Below are 5,390 nucleotides of genomic sequence, written 5' to 3'. Positions count from 1 at the left end.
AGAAATCAAGCTAAGATCCATGGAGCTCTTGATCTGGAAGGAACGATGCTCTTGCATTGTATCTTTGAGATACAATCCCAAATCTCGCCTTTCTGGAAGGCGGGTCAGCACCAGTCAATTTTTTTTTCCTTTTAAAAACATTTTTATAACATTTACCATTAGCTAGAAACCTCTTCAAGCACTTAATATCTGTAAACCCACTTAACTGGCCCCATATCATTATGAGATAGGCATTATAGCCACTGTAGTTACAGATAAATAAAGTATGAGGTAGAAAGATTAAATAACTTTCCCAAGTAACATGAAAACTCAGGAAAGCTGACTTGAGTCAACTCTTACCATTGCACTATACTACCTTCTCTACACAAATATCTGGTCATATTCTGGTTGCCTGTTGTGTTGAAGCCCCATACAAAAGAAACATATTCTATGATTCACTTACATGAGGTACCTAGAAAAGGCAAAATCATAAAGACAGAAAGCAGAATAGTGGTTCCCAGGGATTCAGGGGAGGGGAGGTGCTATTGTTTAAAGTGGAATATATATATGATGGACTATCACTTAGCTATAAAAAAGAGCAAAATAATGTCATTTTTTTGGGGCATTAGAGATTGTTAGATGGACCTGGAGATTACTATACTGAGTGAAGTAAATCAGACATAGAAAGACAAAATACCATATGATATCGGTTATATGTGGAATCTTAAAAAGAGGGTACAAATGAACTTATTTACAAAACAGAAGTAGACTCACAAATGTAAAAAACAAACTTAATCAGGGAGGTTAGAGGAAAGCATACCTATAAATGGATCAGTCCCAAACCCTAAGGGACATGAGGCCAACGGAAATCAGAAAAGCAAGAGAGAGTGGTGAGTAATGGCTGAGAATGTTGGGAATCACTCCAGCCCCCAAGAAATGCTATAAGGCGAGTCAGCTCAGAGCCTTACTCTTCACAGAAGATGCAGATAAACCATGCATTATCTCTCCTAATGATCAGAAACATTAGATTAATGAATGATTCTATATAGTTCAGAGATTCCAATAATGATATTCATGATAGCTAATAGCTATGGAACACTTATTGATAATAAAAGATCCATGAGGATTATTTATTTAATCTTGATAAAGTTTCTATCATTCTTTTTTTTTTTTAACTCAGAAAGATGTGATTTGCCAAAGTTCATACTCTATGTGGTGAAACTAATTTTTGATCTCAGATTTATCTTACTCAGATACTACTCTTAACCATTATAGAATATCAAAGCCTATCACACATTCCTCCAAATGTGCATATAAAAATGACACATAAAGTCTCTTTCACAGAGCAAAATTGTAAAAGCAATGTTCTCAATATGAATGAATAGTTGAGATTACAATAACAATGAATTTTATTAATAGTCCAAATAACTTAGCAAGAATAGATGATAGATCTTCCCTTTGTAAGCACAGAGAGAGAGGAAAAAATAAAAAAGACCACATGTAGTAAAATATTTAAAAAGTATAGAAAGATAATTTGGAGAATAAAGACCTTAAACATATCTATTTTCTCAGAATACTATATTTTTTGTTCTGCATTGCAAAGGTAGTAAGTGTGTTTTGCATGATCTATGAAGAACTGAAAGTTTTATGATTTTTGTAATATATGCTATGAAAGATAATCCCCAGGAAATGCTTTAATCAAGTGATTCATTAATCAGTTGAGGATACATATATTATTTACAGCTCTATTATTCAAAGTGTATGCATAAATTACCCACTTAGGAACATCTGTATAAATTTATTTAGAATGTAGATATGCCAACCCCACAGTCCTATTGAATTAGAATCTCTAGAGCTGTGTCCTGAGAATGTACATTTTAATAAGTATTCTGAATAATTTGGAAAGTATACCCAAGTTTGACAACCAAATGGGCACTAAATAAATCTAAATAGGGTATTTGGAAGTGATAAACAATTTTCTGCCTGAAATTTTCCTCAAAGGATTTATATGCCAACACCAACATACTTTTACATATGGTATTCACTTGGCGCTGAACCAGAGAAATTATTTTTGCATTTAGAAGACAAAGTCATTTTATGCTGCTGTGATTATTTCTCAGTTGAAGTCACCTTTTGACCCAGAGCTTCTTCATAGCATTTTTCACCTCTGCATTTCTGAGAGTGTAGATTAAAGGATTTAACATAAGTATTATCATGGTATAAAACACAGCTGCAGCTTTATCAATGGAAAAGTGATCACTGGACACATATATACAAATAGGTAACGTGCAAAAAAGAGAATGACCACGGTGATGTGGTAGACACAAGTGGAGAAGGCTTTCTGTCTCCCCCACGAGCTACAGGTCCTTAGGGAGCACAAGATGACCACATCTTGGAGACCATCAAAAGGAGGAATTTCAACAGGCAGATGAAGCCACTGTTGGCAGCAACAAAGAGACCAAGGGTATGAGTGTCCATGCAGACCAGTTTCAACAAAGGGTTCAAGTCACACATGAAATGATCTATGACATTAGGTCCATAGAAGGGCAGCAGACTGTAAAAAGGATCTGAACGGTTGCATGGACAAAGGCTCCAGCCCAGGCCACTCCCACAAGAAGGCTACACATCTGCTGACTCATGAAGGTTGTGTAGTACAGGGGTTTACAGATGACCACATAACGGTCATAGGCCATCACTGTTAGAAGGATACTCTTAGCAGCACCAAAAAGATGCTCAACAAAGACGTGAGTCATACACCCCCCAAAAGAGATAGGTTTTCTCACAGTAAGGGAGTCAACTAACATCTTAGAGGTCACGGAGGAAGAACAGCAGCCATCTATAAAGGATAAATGAGACAAAAAGAAGTACATGGTGGATCTTAGGGTTGTGCTGGCACTGATGGTGATCATGATGAGCAGGTTGCCTGCCAAAGTGACCAAGTAGACAATTAAAAACACAACAAAGGATAATTTCTGAAGCTTCACATTTTGAGTCAGGCCCAGGAGAAGGAATTCCGTCACATGAATTCCATTCTGGTGACAAGGCACTTCGCTGGAATGAAAATCGCAGTAATCCTCAATTATAACCCTTTTACTTAAGGAATAAATAATGTCATAGAGTGCCTATTTTCTTTAGTTTTATAAAAGCCAAAGACAAGCACAAAGCCATAAAAAATGTTTTTATTTTGTATATCCTTACAAGTGAAAATACAGGTGGTATTTATTTTGTTCTTTATAAGTTACAAATTTGTTTTTAATTTTCAGTGATAAAAAATTTGTAACTTTTAAAATCAGAAAAGAAAAAAATACATCAAGCTTTAAGAGCCAATCCATGATGTGGCCACATAGGCGGCACATCACAAACATCCAAAGATGTATGAATTCTGTTCCTTGAAAAGCTGGACATGTCTACCAGTGAGACACAAAAAGACTCAAAAGATAAGATTCTCATGAGCCATATATTTTCCTACTTGGCATGTCTGATAGCTTCTCCACTTCCTCAAGATTGAGAAATGGTGTCTCTTCCAGATCTCAGAGGCTGTAGTCAACGTCCATTATAGCACTGGTCACACTGTTTCACACTCATATCTCTTTTTTATAACTGTGTGTGCCCTTGAAGGCAAAAATATGCATTACTAGAACTGCAATCTTATTCATACACTCTTTCTCCTCTCCTGGTCAAAAAGTAAACATTTACTGACAGAGAGAAAGAAAACAATAAAATAAAAAAAGAGGAAAAGAGAAAGTGGGGGAGAAAAAAGAAAAGTAAAGTTAGAAATCCATTAAAGAGCAAAGAAAGAGGAACTTAAAAATCCAAAGCCTTAGTTTAAATCTGGGACTTACACCTTATTAACTATGTTACATTGATCCATTTAATCTTTCTTCAATTTTTTTCATCTGTTAAAGGAAGCTTATGTATGACTGTATTTAGGATTACCATAAAGATTACATTTTAAACATTATTATTGTTGTTGTTGTTGTATGATTTAACTCTTTTCATGAATTCATCACTAAAGAAAACTTCAAAATTCTCTCTAAACATCACCAAAAGGCAAAGATTCTGAAAATGCAAACTAATCAGTTGAGGAGAACATGGATAAATGTCAAAAGGAAGGTCCTCAGATTTAAAAAAATTGAAATAAGCTATTAATAAAATCTTTAACATAAAGATATAATTCTTGCTTTTTTTTTTACTTTTGTGGGCTTTTCTATCATTATTTGTTTCATTAACTCATTTGCTAAATACATAAGAAATTTAATACTTCCAGTTTCATCATATGACTGGGTGTGAAAGTTTTTGGGAAAATAGTAACTTTAAACTTAACTCATTATTCAAATAAAGACTTCATAGATGGGAGGACACAGGTACACCTGTGGCTGATTCACATCAATGTATAGCAAAAAGCACCACAATATTGTAAAGTAATTAGCATCCAATTAAAATGAATAATTTTTTCTTTTTAAAAGGAAAATAAAATATACAGGCTAAAACAAAAATAAATAAATTTAAGTGGAATATAACCTTTAAAAAACAAGCAAAAAAAGTCTTCATAGAATGAAGTTTTATGATGTATTTATTTTTGGCCAATATTTGGTATTATAAAGCATTTGGTGAGAGAGACAGGAAATGTGGAGAGAAACAGACAGCACAGTTGAGGGAAAAGGTGAAAGGATGAAATAAAGAAAGGAAAAAACAAAAAAGGAAGAGGAAAAAGAGAAGAAAAAGGACATGCTACAGAGTGATCCGAGAAAGACATTTTGAAGCAAATGCTTTGTAATATAGCCAACAAGTGCTACACTTGAATTCCAAACTATTTAACTTCTTTATTGTAGCCACTAAGATCAGCAACACACAAAAAAATACAATGACACTTGTTAAAGAGATTGTCTTTAATCCATTGTATATTCTTGCCTCCTTTGTCAAAGATAAGGTGTCCATAGGTGTGTGGATTTATCTCTGGGCTTTCTATTTTGTTCCATTGATCTATATTTCTGTCTTTGCGCCAGTACCATACTGTCTTGATGACTGGGGCTTTGTAGTAGAGCCTGAAGTCAGGCAGGTTGATTCCTTCAGTTGCATTCTTCTTTCTCAAGATTGCTCTGGCTATTCAAGTTTTTTTGTATTTCCATACAAATTGTGAAATTATTTGTTCTAGCTCTGTGAAAAATACCGCTGGTAGCTTGATAGGGATTGCATTGAATCTGTAAATTGCTTTGGGTAGTGTACTCATTTTCACTATATTGATTCTTCCAATTCATGAACATGGTATATTTCTCCATCTATTAGTGTCCTCTTTGATTTCTTTCATCAGTGTTTTATAGTTTTATATATATAGGTCTTTAGTTTCTTTAGGTAGATATATTCCCAAGTATTTTATTCTTTTCGTTGCAATGGTGAATGGAATTGTTTCC

At 34.3% G+C, this 5,390-nt stretch overlaps 1 pseudogene; it reads right to left on the bottom strand.

Annotated features, from left to right (window-relative positions):
• Positions 1 to 2,105: 2,105 nt before the first annotated feature.
• Positions 2,106 to 3,850, bottom strand: LOC120876067 (annotated as a pseudogene).
• Positions 3,851 to 5,390: the final 1,540 nt, after the last annotated feature.

This window comes from Oryx dammah, unplaced genomic scaffold, assembly GCF_014754425.2.
Source record: "Oryx dammah isolate SB20612 unplaced genomic scaffold, SCBI_Odam_1.1 HiC_scaffold_17, whole genome shotgun sequence".
Taxonomy (NCBI): domain Eukaryota; kingdom Metazoa; phylum Chordata; class Mammalia; order Artiodactyla; family Bovidae; genus Oryx; species Oryx dammah.
This window is presented reverse-complemented; position numbering and strand designations above follow the sequence as displayed.